The sequence below is a fragment of the Meleagris gallopavo genome, chromosome 21 (genome assembly GCF_000146605.3).
Source record: "Meleagris gallopavo isolate NT-WF06-2002-E0010 breed Aviagen turkey brand Nicholas breeding stock chromosome 21, Turkey_5.1, whole genome shotgun sequence".
In the NCBI taxonomy this organism is placed as follows: domain Eukaryota; kingdom Metazoa; phylum Chordata; class Aves; order Galliformes; family Phasianidae; genus Meleagris; species Meleagris gallopavo.
In genome coordinates, this window is record NC_015031.2 from 7,307,096 (window position 1) to 7,322,533 (window position 15,438).

At 47.1% G+C, this 15,438-nt stretch overlaps 1 long non-coding RNA gene across 1 annotated transcript; it reads left to right on the plus strand.

Annotated features, from left to right (window-relative positions):
- The first annotated feature begins 8,398 nt into the window (after positions 1 to 8,398).
- LOC104913921 lies at positions 8,399 to 15,426 on the plus strand. The gene is made up of 3 exons (XR_004161803.1): positions 8,399 to 8,677; positions 9,858 to 11,872; positions 13,619 to 15,426. It is a non-coding gene; the product is annotated as an uncharacterized LOC104913921 (long non-coding RNA).
- The last annotated feature ends 12 nt before the right edge of the window (positions 15,427 to 15,438 follow it).

The window sequence follows — 15,438 nt, forward strand, 5'->3', positions numbered from 1 at the left end:
TTTTTTGCATGTTCAATTCATGATGTAGGTGAAAGGAATTATAAATTGCTTCCAAAGTTCATTCATTCTCTTCTTCTCTTTCTTCCCTTTCTTTTCCTCCTCTTTTGCTGTTGTTCTCTTTCTCTCTCTACTTTTCCTCTCTACCTTTCTCCTGTCTGTTTTGTGGTGTGTTTTTTTTTTTCTTGAAAGAAAAAGGGAAACAGAGAAAGTTTGGCATTGTGTATGTGTAACTGATTCATTCTTCTCATCCCCTCAGGGACGTTCCAGTAATAATGATTTATAGGAGTGCAAAAATCTATGCTCTTGCTGTTACCAACTAATATCCCTCCTACCCTCCAAAAAGGGAGTTTTCCTGTGGAAAGATTTCTCTGTACCAACCCTTCTCCCCTGCTTCTCTCCACTCCCCCTTCACCTTCCTGCGCTGTTCCGTTCAAGTACTGGGAGCAATCAGCCCACGTGCGTCACGCCAGCCAGGAATACATCGTCCTGCAAAACCCTATCTTGCCTAGAACTAGTCCCAGTTGACTGAAATGATCTTATATATATCTGTTCTTTGTTCTTCTCGCCGATGGTTTTGTGTTGTGTGATATTTGCAGTCCCGTTTCCAAAGCGATGAGCTGTGCAGGGTTGCAGGGATGCAGGCCCTGCTGGATGCAGGCCCTGCTGGGGAGGAGAGCCCGAGTTGTATAACTGGAACTTGAGGTCCGGCAGCCCAGCACTGCCCCAGCAGGAGGGCTGAGAGCTGCCCAGGTTGGGGCCATCACTTCGTCACATCATCACGTCATCACGTCATCCCGTCCCTGATGCCGAGTGACACAGCTATTGTGTGTGCAGGGAGCAATGCGGAGATGGGTTTGTCGGTTCCACCTAGCGTGATGGCCGTCTCCTCCTCGCCAAGGAGAGGAGCGAAATTGAAGGAGAAGAGGTCAGGAAGAGCTGGTCATCCCCTGCCCTTCTCCCACACCGCTCCTTCTTCTGGATGGAAACAAGGCATGACAGATTCCGTGCCGCCTGGGACTGCAGGGATGCAGAAGGGCGCTCATAAGAGCAGGGCTGGGCGGTGATGCTGACACCGTGGTGACAGTGACAGGTTCCTCCATTAGAAGGAGGCTCTCCCATGCCATCAGCCCTGCCTGGCATCCCATGGCTGCCCTGGGGCAGTGTCTGGGGAATGGCTTGGTGTCCCCTATGGCACGTGGGTGCAGAGGTGTCTCGCCACACAGGCTGAGGTGGAGCAGGTGTGACAGGCCCAAGGGCAGGGCAAAAATGCACGATGCTCCCATTTCACCAGCGCTTCGCCAGTCACACAGCCTCCCTTGGCCTATTTACTCTCTCAGGCATCTTGTTCTAAAAGTTATTAGCAGATTGCTGGATTTCTATCAACCTCAGGCACCGGTCTCCCAATGGTACCATTGTGCTTTAATAAAATGCATCTGATAATCCTCAGATAAAGGCTGAGGAGGTGGGAGAGAGGAGGGGCTCTCGCATGGATCCCTCCAAGGGACGGGGGCTAGAAAAGGGTTAAACACTCATGTTTCTAAATGGCTGAACTACTGTATGTTGTAGTTTTCAACTGCAAATCATCTTTAATAGCAGACATCACGGGATGGCTCATTACATTAAGCTATTTTTCATGCTATCTCCTGTAATATCCTTTAATCCAATGCGTTTCAAATCACCTCAGGCTAAAATAAGAGACATAGCGATGTAATAGCCTAGTGTATTAGTGGGTTAATTGCCCTGTTGTACTCTCTAGTAGATATCTCTGGAATGAGTTCTATATTAATTGTAAATTGCTTAATACATTTAACTCCTTGAGCAGCTCTGCGCTGGGTCTGCAGTGGGCGACCAAAGTTTGGATGGTGTCCTGGCTGCATCCCGCTGTGTGCCCGTGGGCCCATGGCCATCCCCAGTGGGGCACCTGCAGGTGCTGCGGGAGGAAGGTCTCAGTAAAACATCACATCTCAGTCCTGGGTTGCTGTCGGGGAAGACGAATGAAGGGCTCCGCAGCGCTGTCTCAGGATGCGGCAGCGGTCACGGACGCACGCGGCGTTCAGTGTCGCACGTAATGTGCAGCTGCTAGTTTTCGAAAATGACTTCTGTAGCAATAGGCAGACGTGGCTGCAGATTTGCAGTCACTTTTCTGAAGATTGGAGCATAAGTGCTGGCGGGCTCGCAGAGGGTAATGCCACTAATTTCCCTGGATTGCTCCCAGCCGGTGCGGGTGGGATGGGAGGAGGAGCAGCCTGAGCGGAGGCTGAGCCGTGTGCAGGTGAGGCATTGCTTGCTCATCTCTTCAGGGACGATCTGGTTTCTATAAGTGCTGGCAAAAAATGTTACTGCAAATTTAAAGGGATGGTGCAGAATAGGAGTGCACAAAAGCACCGTGCTATGGAAATTTAGGAGAAACTTTCCTGAAGTGCCACCTACTGCTTAAAACCAGCAGCAGGGTGGTGGAGATTTGAGCTGTGCCTGAAAGCCATGGCCACCAGCCTGCCTGGCTCAGCTGTGCCACTCAGCACAGTGTCCACAGCACGCAGCTCTCCTCTGTGCCTGCTGTCTAAGGGAAATACAATGACTGTATTTTTGTAACACACAACTTCAGGCGTATGCTTCAGTTCCAGTGCTTTTAACAGGGCAGTGTTTTAATGCTCTTTGCAGGTGGAATGCTTAGTGGAGGGGAAGTTGGGCTTGGGGTGGGGGCTCAGCTGGGCTTTCCTGTCCCACCTGCTGCATGCAGGGTTCTGTTCCTGCTCATATTGCTTGCAGTGCTTCATACACAATTACTTTGGGCTTATGCCCAAAGAGAAGAGAATGTACGTACACAAGCCTCTTAGATAGCAACTTCCTTGGAAATATATAGCCCAAGTGATGCTATTTGTGCCTTGCAGGGTACAGAGGAGCAATGGAATGGGCTCCATGTGCTGGGGAAGCTAGCAGTGGGTGAGGAAAACGTCCTCATGCTCAGCGGATGTCATCTAGAACCAACCCTGGGAATCAGCTCCTTGCTCAGTGCCCTCTGCCATGGAGGCAGCAAAGCAGAGGGCCGCCTCACTGCAGTCCTGTGTAGGCAATTCTGCTATGAGGTAACTGCACTGACTTCAGCAGAGCCACTCCTGATGTGTACTCTGTATGCAAGGAGGAGCCAGGCACGGAGTGATGCTCTAGCATCGCCTCACCTGTTAACAATTCCTTCTGGTTGCATGAGCAGCTAGTTTGGGCTTAAAGAAATAGCATCACTCTATTCTAAAGCATAACACAAAGGTATCTGAGAGACAAGCTGGGTGGAATGTTCATATCTTGTAGGAGAACGTTCCTGTGGAGCTGGGGAGCAGGTTGTTCTGTGAAGGAAAGACACCCCGTGTTTAGAGAGCTGGAAAAAATCCATCGAGTAATTCTCTCTCTCTATAAAATAGGTGGTAATGCAATCTGAGCTTAATTTTGATGGCACGCTGTACTTCATAACAGCGACAACACCTTAAAAAATGTAATGAAAGGGCCTGATTTATTACCGAAATAATCCATTCAGCACTCCAATAAATAAAGAGAGAAAATACAACCAATGTTTCGGGAGAAGGGAAAAAAAAAAAAAGCGAGAGAAAAATTGCAGTGCGTAGCAGTTTTGTGTGAACGCATCCAGAGGCTGTGCCACATGGTTTGGCTTGATTTTTTTTATTTTTTTTTTTCAGACAAATATCGATTCGAAGCTAGATTTGCAGCTCAGACCCGGTGTCTGCTCTGCATTTACTTCTAAAACTCTGGCCATGAGATGCAGTGGCACACGGAGTGGCTCTGGGTGGCCAGGAGGAGGAGAAGGGGAGGAGAAAACCCTTGTGCTCTGCCTTGCAAATATTTGATTTTGAATATGCTCTCGTAGCTGTTATTATGTGCAAAGCAAACATGTTTTCTCTTCGTGCCAAATTTGTTTTAATAACGCAGTGTTACTTCTGCAAATGTCAGCTGCAGCCTCGTTCTGTTCTGGTGGCACTCGGCCCAGGGCGAAGGCTGGGTGTTTTATGCTCCCTCTCCATCGCTTCCATTAATCTGTTTAACATGCTGGCGGTGGCAATGACAGCAAAGGCAATGAAATCCCTGCGTGGCAGTGCTGGTGCTGCCGTTCTGTATGCGTGAGGAGCCTGAGCTGCCCATAGATGGTGCTGGCTGTGCCCCAGAGCCCCACACCCTGAAGAACCCCACAGCCCTGCCCGGCCTAATTGGCCTGTTTGTTTGGCAATAAGTGATTCCTGCCTGTCGCGGGCCGGATTGTTTTTCACACCATTAAATGAAGTTCTGCTGTATTGATTCCTGTTTTTCCAATTTGAAGCCTGAAAAGTGATGAAGACATTTTCCTGTTTTCTCATGTACTTTTCCCTCAGTTCATTTAGGTGAGCTGTCTTTAGTTCCTTGCTCCGCTCGCTGTAATTGCTTCTTCAGAGTGATGCTACACCGCAGGCGTGGGGCTGCTGCCTGGCTGCCCTTCCATAGACAGACTAAGGAAGGTGAAGCTGAAGTCATCAGCAGGTTGGTCACAAATGACATACCTGTAGCAGTGCGTTGCTGTCTGCTGCTGGAACCTCAAACAGTGCCAGGACTGAGAGCAGGACCACAGGACAGCTTCAGGCTGCTCAGTATTTGGCTTCAGAGCTGGAAGTAGCATGGAATATTGATTTTGTTTGGGCACAGATGTTGTCCTCTTTACTTTTGTGAAAAATTTCGGTGCTTGGATGTTTGTGTGAGGTGTGCAGGTGGAACACAGAGAGGTGCTGCCTTCCTTCTGGTGTCTGTGGGGATGCTAACGCTCCCTGCAAGCACAGCATCAAGAAGAAACGTTCTTTCCCTGACATATCTTGTAGTTGTGTGGATGGGGAGTGCTGAGGGCTGTGGGTTCATGGTGCACAATCTGTCCTTTGTGTTCTTGGCATCTGTTATCATGGAGGTCCCTGCTCCTGAATAGCCCTGCAAAGTACTATTGCAATACCAAGTAATCTGTGAAATAGATGAGAGATCGGGGAAGGAATGCGGCAGAAGAATGAGCTTGTGCCAATTTATTATTCCAAGAATAATAATAAAAAATCCTGTGTGTGGTTTGAAAACCATGGTGCCATGTAGACACATAGTGACAAAGCTTGAAAATAATGGCCCTTGGATCTGAATGGACACATGTCAGCAAGGGAACTGCACTGGGCATGGCAAGTAGCAGAAATTCATGAGTCAGGAGGGTTTCAAGATATCCTTCTCTTTCCTGCAATTGTTAAATCCTCAGAAAGAGGGTAAAAATTAGGAAAGGGGATAATTTTCAGAAATGGGAGATCTGTTTACCACCTAAGTGGTAGGAATGAGATCGTGTGTGGTTTTTTTTTGTTTCTTTTCTAATTTATTGTAAACTACCTTATGACAATTGGTGATAAAAGAGCTGAGCCTTTCAAAAATCCATTCTAATAAAACACCGTATGACCTCATAGATATGCATAGGATTTAGAAATAACATGGATTTTAATGAAGGTACTTGAAAGGTATGGTGCCATATTGCAATTTTATGGAAGATCTTAGATTAATGAAATTAAACGTGAACTGCATTGTTTAGATGATGAACTTAAGGTCATATCTGCAGCATTTGAAAGAGAAACCTTGAGTGGAGGGTGTAGAATCATTGATTTAGACCCTGGTAGACAGCTGAATAGCAAGCATTGAAGCATGAAGGTAAATTCCCATATTTCATTGTTAGAAGGTTAGCTGGTGGCTGCCAGCTTTTCAGTGATAATCACCAACCAATTCCACCCTGTTTCAAAAAAGATTTTGCTTTTGTGTGCTAAGACACTTTTAAAAACCATTACTGTTCAAAGCAGGGGCACACTGTTTAAAGAGAAGCTATTTCTGGAAAATATAGGATGGCAATGAGTTGATGCTGTCCTTGGATAGCGATGCTATTAAGTTCATTAGGATAATCGTCCATTTAAAATGCTTATAAGGAGAATCTAGACTGTTTGCTGAGGGTGCCAGACACCTCCTACTGCAAGTCATAGAATCATAACTACCTGTCACCAGTAATTAGCTCTTTTGCTTCCGTAAGACGGTCTATAAGACAATGGCCCTTTCAGATTTAAGTACTGTTTTCCTGGCACACAGGCACGCAGCACACACGCAGGGAATGGATGCATGCACGTGTGTTAAAATAATAGACGTGAATTTGTACAACAGGAAAATTGCAAGGAATGAAATCCTCAGGCCTAAAGAATAAGTGATAATGGAATGATACTGCCAATTACAGCTCGAGAACAGTGTTGTCACAGGGAACAGCTCATGGAGATGGAAGGATGAGGGGAGGAGAAAAGGTTCCCTTTTGACAGTTTGCCGTTAAAGCGAATTTGTCAAGGATGTTAAAATTAGATTTAACTGGGCCAGATCCTCAGATGACATAAATCAGCCTGGAGACTTCAAACCATGGGCTGGCCACACATTCCTCTTTGTTCTTTCTTCATCTTTATTATCTGCATCATAACACTGCCTGAAGGCTGCAATGATGCTTTAAGCCCCATTGTCTTAGCGCTGTACAGATGCAGTAAGAGAAGGTGCTGCCCTGCATTCCCCTGCTTTGGGCACTGTCTTTTATCACTTAAAACATCCGTGGCTTTTACAAAACCTACTGTGTGTGGGAGATGAACACCTTGTCTCACCCAGGCTTTGGGCTGTGAGGCAGTTTGTGGGAACTGGCCTTCTTCCAGGGTAGGTGAGATGAGCTGCTTTCCACAACAGCAAGAGCAATCAGGTTCCCTTTAATGAGTGCTGTTGCATACCAGAATGAGTACATGGAGATGGGGGCAAACCCAAAGTGATGCTCACAGGTGGGAGTGGGGTGGGTGTAGTTCCGTGTGCTTTCTCCTCCAGCCTGAGTTTTTGGCAAGCTGAGTGAAACCCTGCCACAATCAGGAAAACTGCCAATAAGGAAATTAGAGAGGAAATACTGTTTGATAATGGTCATAAATGCATTATGATCATTCCTTTCATTAGAAACTTCCTTGTTTTCTCCCTGGCCTATACCAGAAACAGCTTGCATGTAATTTATTTGTATGTGTTTGGGGAGAAGAGGCAAAGGGAATAAAATCTAAGCCGCTAGGCATTCAAAAAGGCAGCTGGGAGATGCAGAGACATGTTGCTTATGAAAATAAATGGAAGCCATGTGTTCAAATCCTCTGGTCATTCTTGAAGATCTTGCCCCTAGAAGTTATCTGACAGTCCATTCCAAATGGGGTGCTGCCTCTCACATCTCCAGCACACATCCAGCTGCAAATGGGCAGCAGGAGCAGCTTATGTGGGATCCAAAGGGTGGCTGCGTCCTGCTCCCCTCTGCAGAGCTTTCTGCCATGTGCAGCTCTTGGTATCAGACAGACTGGCCCCACCATGCCCAGCTCTGCAGAGCTGGTTGGCCGAGCTTTTCATAGATCCGTAACTTTCCACTCTGTGCTAAATCTGCCAACAAATATTTTTTCATTTTATAAGGAATCTATTGGCATTGGCCACTTCAGAAATGCTGACCCATTAAGTCTAAACAGGCAAGTTAGGGCATGTGAAATATCAATTGATTATAAAACCCATATTAATTGACGTTTAGCAGCCCCACTAATGGAGAGGAGCTCATTACATAGCAGTTAACCCTCAACGCATATATATTAAATAATCAATTAGTATTTATTTAACATACAATCACCTCCCTATTAGAGCTAAATTAAAAGCCTCTTTATGGAGGCCTAGCTAACCTGCAGCCAGCACCGTGCGTTAACAGCATGGATCTGTGTTACCTCTGCTGCCCCCGAGGTGCTTTAAGTGACAAACTGGAAGGAGGGTATTGCTGTTACACCTGGCTCCGGGAAGGGGAACTCTGCCCTGGGCTGGGATGGAGCAGAGAGAGGCACAGCTCATGATAAATCTTCCATAGAGCCGTGGCAAGAGCAAACAGCTCCTGCAGCACAACACTGTGTTCTGCAGGCTGATCCTGATCCTGGGAGAGGCCAGGCTGAGAGGGAAGGGGGAAGAAGGGAAAGTCATAATTTCCCCTTTGAGGACAGATTGGAAAGGTGCTGCTTGTCCCAGGCTGAGCAGGGCAAGCTCTCTGTGTGTTTGGCACATCTCTCAGCTGTGAAAAGAAGGCTTAAGCATCACACTGCCTCTTAAAATCCGAACGTTCAATTAAAACTCACTCCGAATGGTATGAGGGGTGAGGCTACGTAGTGAGGGTGAGCTGGATTTCTCCAGAATTAAACACAGTGCCAAAAGAGCACCCACAGTTCCTGGGCAGGGGAGGGTGCTGACATTGGGGGTGTGCGGTGGGTGTACCCAGAGATGTGGGACGCAGAAGGGAAAGGCCTGAAAGTAGAAGAAAAGTATTTTCAAGGGTAAAAAAAAAAAAAGAACAAGGAGAGATGTGGGCAGACAGCGATGCTATATAGAAAGCAGAGGTGACGCGGTTGGGTAATGGAAATAGGGCAAACTGGGGAGCTGGGAAAGGAGGAGAACTAAATTGCTCGAAATGAGTCTCTCCTGTGTTATGTCCTGAGCTGCCATTTCCATCTGTGTGGAGCGCTGAATATAAGCAAATGGATTTACACCAAACAGAGATAGGAGTAAGGGCCTGGCAAGGAAGAGTAAAGCACGGAGCAATTCTCTTTTCCTTGGAGCCTCGGTGAGTTTTATATTTGGGTCTAATAGGCCCCAAACCTATTTGGAGTTGAATTATATCACCCCTGCCCTATGTAATAATCTGTTTTCTGGTGGGGGAGAGCTGGGAAATCAAGCAGCTTCTCCAGAAGTCAATTTTGGTTCTCAAAATGGAGCCAGCTTGAGAAATAGTCATTGATCCACTTCTCAACTTGGAGCGAATTTCCATACAAATAATCAGATGCTCCCAGCTGCCAGAGTTTGTAATGCTGCGTATTTCCCTGGGTGGGGTGGGAGGGCTGGGAGATCTGGAGCTGAGCGGGCATGCTTGCTGCTTTGGGTTCCTCCTCTTTGCCTTGCAAAGTCTGAATTGGGAGTTGCATGGGGGATGGGATGGGATGGGAGAGGATGCCTTGCCTGCCCTCTTGGCAAAAATAAATGAGCTAATGAAAGCAAGTTGTTTGGCCTCGTCCTCAGCTGATGGAAACTGGAGCTGCCCTATTAGCCTTAAAAAAACCTTGATCCATTTAGGCTTCTGAGAAAGCATCCGTGAATAACCCAGGGAATGCGGCTTGATCAGGCGCCCTGGAAACTTGGGGAGCTCTGACAGCAGGGCAGCTGGTTCCATTTATATACATGTGCAAAGGGGTCTGTGCCCCCCCAGCACCTGGCTGCCCTGGGGGGCAGAGCCCCAGCCCTTCTGCTTCAATGGCTGTGGAGTGGCAGAGAGTGCCAATGGGTGCAGGGGAGACAGAGATGGGGCAGGACCAGGCACATAACCAGGGATGTACCAGAGGGGGGATTTTGCTGAAGGGATAAGCAAAATTAAACGGGAGGAATGTGGCAATGGTGTATGAAGTGTAAGGGTAATAATGAACCCGATAGAAAAAATTACTTACAACATTTTGGATCCATCCAGAAACCCAAGTAGGATATTATTTAATTATTAGAACATTTAATTGTATTTCAGGCCACCTTTGCTTTTCATCTCTGCCGTGGAGTAAAATGCAAGCATGTGTCAGTTCCTGCCCCCCAGAACTTGGGGAGGACTTTGCTGTTTGCTGCTCTATGTTAGAAAGAGACCTTCGTGGTCTTTCTTCTCCAAGGACAGCACCGGTTGCCTGAGCAAGTGATGGTCACCTGTATTCACAGGTATATGATGTATTTTTAGCACCTGCAATAAATTACTGCTTCTTTCCTTACAGCTTCTGGAAACATTCCCAGTCCTTGGCGTATTCATCAGGATTGTTACAATTCTGCTGCCACAAAGAGGGAAGTATCTTGTTCTCCTGTTATTTATTAGCATATGCTGCAGTGTGAGGGACCGTGGTGGGGAGGGGAGCCCTGCTGTGAGGGGCACTGGGTAAACACAGCCGAAATGACAGCAGCAGTCCTCATCACAGAGCGTTAGCAATTCTAACAGCCACGTCAGGCAGAGAATTTGTGAGACGGATGTAACACAAGCAAAGGAAGAATGTGGCAGTTTGCAAACAGCGAGTTGCGTGGTTTTTTTGTAGGTGTGTTCATTCTTGAAGGACCTCGAAAGAAATGCAAATGAAATGTATGGTGGACAGGTCAATGTGCAAGCAAGGCCTGTTGGGGCTTCACGTTGGAGATGTAGAAACTTCTTTGTCTCATAGAAAGAGATAGCAAGAGGGCTTTTTGAAAATGTGAGAAAAGCATTGGAGGCCTGTTTTTGCCTGAAAGCACAGTGGGATAGATCATGGAGCCTGAGGAGTAGGGAGTCGTGTGCTATTCTATTAATAAAAGCAGAAGGAAGTAGCAGAACAGAAGCAGTGGAGCAAATCCAAAAGCCAATGCCCCACCAAACGGGCAAAAAACCTCACCAAACAAAAGCTGATGAATTTCCAAGGTAGAATTTGTTGGCAGACAGACGGGGCTGATGTTTCCTACAGCAACCAGTTTAATCCCTCCACTCTGCCAAGGCAATGCCAAACAAAAGAGATCTGCTCAACGTTTTCTATTAGCCTGAAATTTTGCTGTAGAGAAAATGATAACACAGAAGGAATTTCCTTGGGAAAGAAAAGAGAAAAGGGCTCTGCGGAATTATTTTAGTTCAGACAACTGCAATGCTAAAAATGAATTCTGGGGCAGGACAATAAACGCATACACGAATATTAATTCTGCTTCCAATCATCCAAGGAGTTCAGTCACTGAAGCCCATTCATAGTCTGTGTGGTTCCACAGGCTCAGAGGGATGCTCCAAAAAACTTTGAAAATCCCAATCTAAACACGTCTGTGTCCAACTTTCTAAAGACCCTTCTGTGTGGCTGCAAAGAATAAGTAATTTCTATCTGTACCACGTTATGAAGTCCTCAGGAAGTAGGCACCAGGGCGGTATAAAATGGTCATTTTAGCAGTATCTTCTCCCACAATTGCTTGTTCTCCATCTCCACGGAGGGCGGCTGGCAGCACAGTGCTGCAGTGATTTAAGCCCACCAGGCTGCGGTGTTGGCTCTGTTGTGAAGCGCCTGAGCCCTGTGCAGGACTTGGCCATAAACTGCACAGCCCAAGGAAGATGTTGCTTGTTTTCCAGGACAGGATGAAATCACCCCGTGCATGTCCTCTGTCTATTGCCTCTCCGGGCAGGGAAAACATAAATGCCTTTCCCGTCATTTTATTTATTGCCTTTCTGCGTTTCCTGGGAAAAGCCCATTTTTATTCTTTATCATGTGTGTGTGTGTCTGTGTGGGGTAAGCGTGTGTGTGTGTGTGTGTGTGTGTGTTTGGGAGGTTAAAAAAAATTTCTTGCTGTCAGCAAGTGATGTTACAAACCTGCTCTGACAAGGCTGGTTGTATATTTACAGTTGGTGAGAGCGAAGGCTTCATCAATCTTCACGCTTTGAAAGGGACAGGCCCGCTCCCATGAGCACCTGCTCCGGGAGAACAGCTGAACTGTGACTTTCCAGGGAGCTAGCTGTAAATTTTAGCCATTCCCCCCACAGCCCACGCATGCTTGAGCTCTTTAACCTTCCCAGGCTGGCAGGAGTCCCAGCAATCAGTTTAGTGCAAAGACTGGGGTTCTTTTTAATTAACCTTTTGTTTCCCACTGCAGGTGTTTCGAAGTTTCTTAACGTTAAAAAGGAAGAGGAAAAAAACTGTTTGCAGAGGTGCATCCACTCTCTTCCGCTCTTGCTATGCTCGGTGATCAAATGGGACCGGTCTTTCTCATCTTTCTGCTCCTCATTTGCCTCCTGCATGTAAGATTATGGCAACATCTGCTCCCAACCTCTGTAGGCACCTACACAAAGTATTCCCATGAGCGCATTTCAGTTCTGTCCTGCAAGGTCACACTTCCATCCTTTGCGAGGCACCTGCTTTTCCAACCCACTCTGCTTTCCGCAGGCAGTGTTCTCCCGACGCCTGACTCCCTCAGAGGGCTGATGTTCTGTTTAATTAGTTTGGCCTCTCACACCCGGCCGGGAGAAGTTTGATTAGAGACTCAGACAACACTTCTGTTCCTTCAGCCTCCCGTCCTCCCAAAGCACAACACCCGATGGAAGGAGAAAAAATGCCCTTTCCTACAAGTCCATTCAGCCCATCCTGCATGGACCGTCCATGCTGGTACGGCATACAAGGCTGGTGGGAAGTCAGAGCTTAGAAAACGTCGTGGTAGAGCACAGGGACAGGGTTTACTTATGTTGTGCTTGGGAAGCACAGCACTATTTTTATGCACTGGAACAGGTTGCCCAAGGAGGCTGTGGATGCCCCATCCCTGGAGGCATTCAGGGCCAGGCTGGATGTGGCTCTGGGCAGCCTGGGCTGGTGGTTGGCGACCCTGCAAATAGCAGGGGGGGTAGAAATTAGATGATCATTTTGGTCCTTTTCAACCCAGGCCATTCTATGATTCTATGATTTTTTTTTTCATAAAAGCACTTGGTTTTCTTCAACACTTGCCCCGTTAATAAAAGAATCTATATCATTTTGTATGGTTAAGCATCGACAATATTTGCTGCTTAAAGGCTTGCCATGTGAAAACCCAGCTACCTAAATTCCAAACACCTCATTTCAGAAGGGAAATATTCCTGTACTGTAAGAAGGGAGTGCTGTTGTCCTATTTGAGCAATAAAATCAGTCGAACAAGACTGTTGTATCTCTAAGAAAATTCATACGTGGAAATTTATCACAAGGAAAAAATACACTTAAGCCCCACTTAAAATAATAAAATACATCTTTTAGAGAAAGTTTCAGACTTTTCTGGGTAAGAGGAATAATGGTTTCTATAATTTAATAGGTGCTAAATTTGGTGAGGAGTGCCAGCAAATCCATTTCACATAATGATATTTTATCTCCCCTGAAACAGTCATTTTCACAAATGCCTTTTTATTGGTTCCCTTGTCCCATGAAGCACCCAGGCTGGAGCTGGGGTGAGTATAGCAGTGGGGATGAGTAGGGAAACGGATTAATAATGGGAACACAAAACATGGGCAGGAACTGCATGACAGTGAAATGTGTTCCCTGTATATAAAGAACAATTCTACTTTGACCCGCAGGGCTCTGGCTTTTTTGCACTTGCTCTTGTAGGAGTTAAGGTGGATGCAACTATTAAAAACCAGAGATGACCCACATGGAATTGTGGGTGAGAACAGCACTGAAAAGACTGAAAATAAAACAACCAACAGCCCTCCCTTTCTGCAGTTTGCGAGCACTGTCACTAAAAATAAACTGAGTTTCAGGAAAGGGAGTCGAGAAATTTTTTTCTGGTTGGGAAAAAGAAGTGGAAAGTTCAATGGATTTCCAAATCAGAATAAAATGGAAAGAAGGGGAAATATACAAGGGTTGGTTTAAAGAGGGAATGCATGAATTAAAGTGTGATACACAGGCTTGGTGTGAAACGGTCAGCGATATTCACAGTCAGCACAAGGTCTTTGCTGCCCTCCCTCTTATGTGTCATATGCTTGTAATTGCCATATACTTGTAATTCCATTGTTGTTTTTTTTTTTTAGTTCTGCCACCCTTTGAATTCTCCCATCTTAAGTGGTGTGTTGCCTGCCTGGGAGCTCCTGCAGCCCTGCCTGTGTGAACAAGGATGTGATAATACTGGGTCCTGAAGCTGCAAATGCAGAACAAACCAAGGAGTAAAAGAACTGACAAGACAAGCAGTGGTGGGAAATGGAGGGAAGGCTGTGAAAAAGGTTATAATAAATAATAAGAAATGTTGCATGGGCCAAAGGAATAATAGATCAGCGATGGAAAGACTCTAAAAGCTGCTGAGGGTTATTTATTGATGGACATTGTTTAAAAAAAAAAAATCAGTGACAGTTTTCCTTCGTGTTCACAAAGGCAGATGGCAGGGCAGGTGCCAGAATGAAAGATAAATTTCCTTTTGCATAAAGAAGAAATATTGAAGGAAACTGAGCAGAGGTGATGGAGAAATTAGAGCGTTGAAAGACCCTGAAAGCATGCGGTCCATGTCAGCCCTCTCTCAGGATTTTCACCTGAGTCAGCAGAAAGCAGGAAAAACTGTTGCGGGAAATGAGAACCTCTTTGAAGACCAGTAATGGAGAGGTTCCTGCAAGTGTCATGTCCAGAGGTCTGAGGAAGGCTTTCCAGGAATTAAAATTGGTGGTGCAGAAGGTACCTCGTGTGGCTGAGTGGCCAATGTGCATCATAATCTAGGACTGCAGTAGAGAAATAGGAGAAGTTATGAATGTAAGTAAGGGAAACCATCAAAGATTCAGAAATTGGAAGCTGGACCGGTAACAGGAAAACTGATGGAGGGTTTGTGAGGAGTTTGTGCAAATCATGAGCCAGGGAGAGCCAAGAGATACAACTTGTGCAGTGGCAGCGAAGGTTGGGTGTAACAGAGTCAAGATAATGGAGGGGAAGTGATGAGTGTGGGACATGGAAATGCCTGATGGAGCTCTGAGCTGGTGGTACACACAGCTGCTGTGAGGATGCATTGGTTTCTGTTGCCCTGACTGTGAGTGGGGAGGTTGGGGAGTCTATGGGGGGGTCTGAGGGCACTAGGGGAGGCGTTACAGAGTGAATGTAACTGAGGTACAAAAGAGGCATGAGGAAGGGAACAAACCCTGCAGGATCCGAGGGCACCTGGCCTGGCTGGAGAACCTGCAGGGTGGGTCCAACCCAAGGCCAACAGCTGTGCTTCTGCAACATGTGCTAGGGAGCTCTAATTAACAGCTCTCCAATCATCCCTTTGCCAACCTTGCTTATCTGAAAGTGGAGTTTGTTTTTTGGGGGAGAAAACAGCATCACTGTGGGTCCTTCCCAATGGCCATTCATCCGATATCCAAACAGCATTAAATCACTCATCGTGTTGCTCACGGTCAGCAGGTAACGGGGGCTGGCAGGAAGGATCTGCGGGCTCTGCTTACTGCGTGTCCTCGTGTCTTTGTTTCAGGAAAGCCGCCTGCCCTACAGCAGAGGAGCGCGGCAGCCTGGATCCACGTTTGCACACACAAACCCCACCGCGTCGGATGAAACCCCTCACAAAGTCCCATCAGGTGATGGCCACGACGGGGTTACGTGGGGGCCTTCATCAGAGCTCAGCTGGGGGTCTGCAGTGTAAAGAGGGGACGAGGAGGGAGGTTCTCCAGCACGGCAGAGCTCCCGCTGCCCGAGGGCTGCCCGGCCCGCCTCAGACCTCAAACAGAAGGAAGCGAGGAAAGGACGACGGAACGCGTCCCCTCGGAAGTAGGGCATGCCCGCCGCAGGGCTGCTCCCCGACGGCCGCAGCAGCAAAGCGCTCGGGTTCCGCCTCGCGCATCGCTCGAGCCGCGCGCTGCGCTCCGCGCACGAGGCGCCG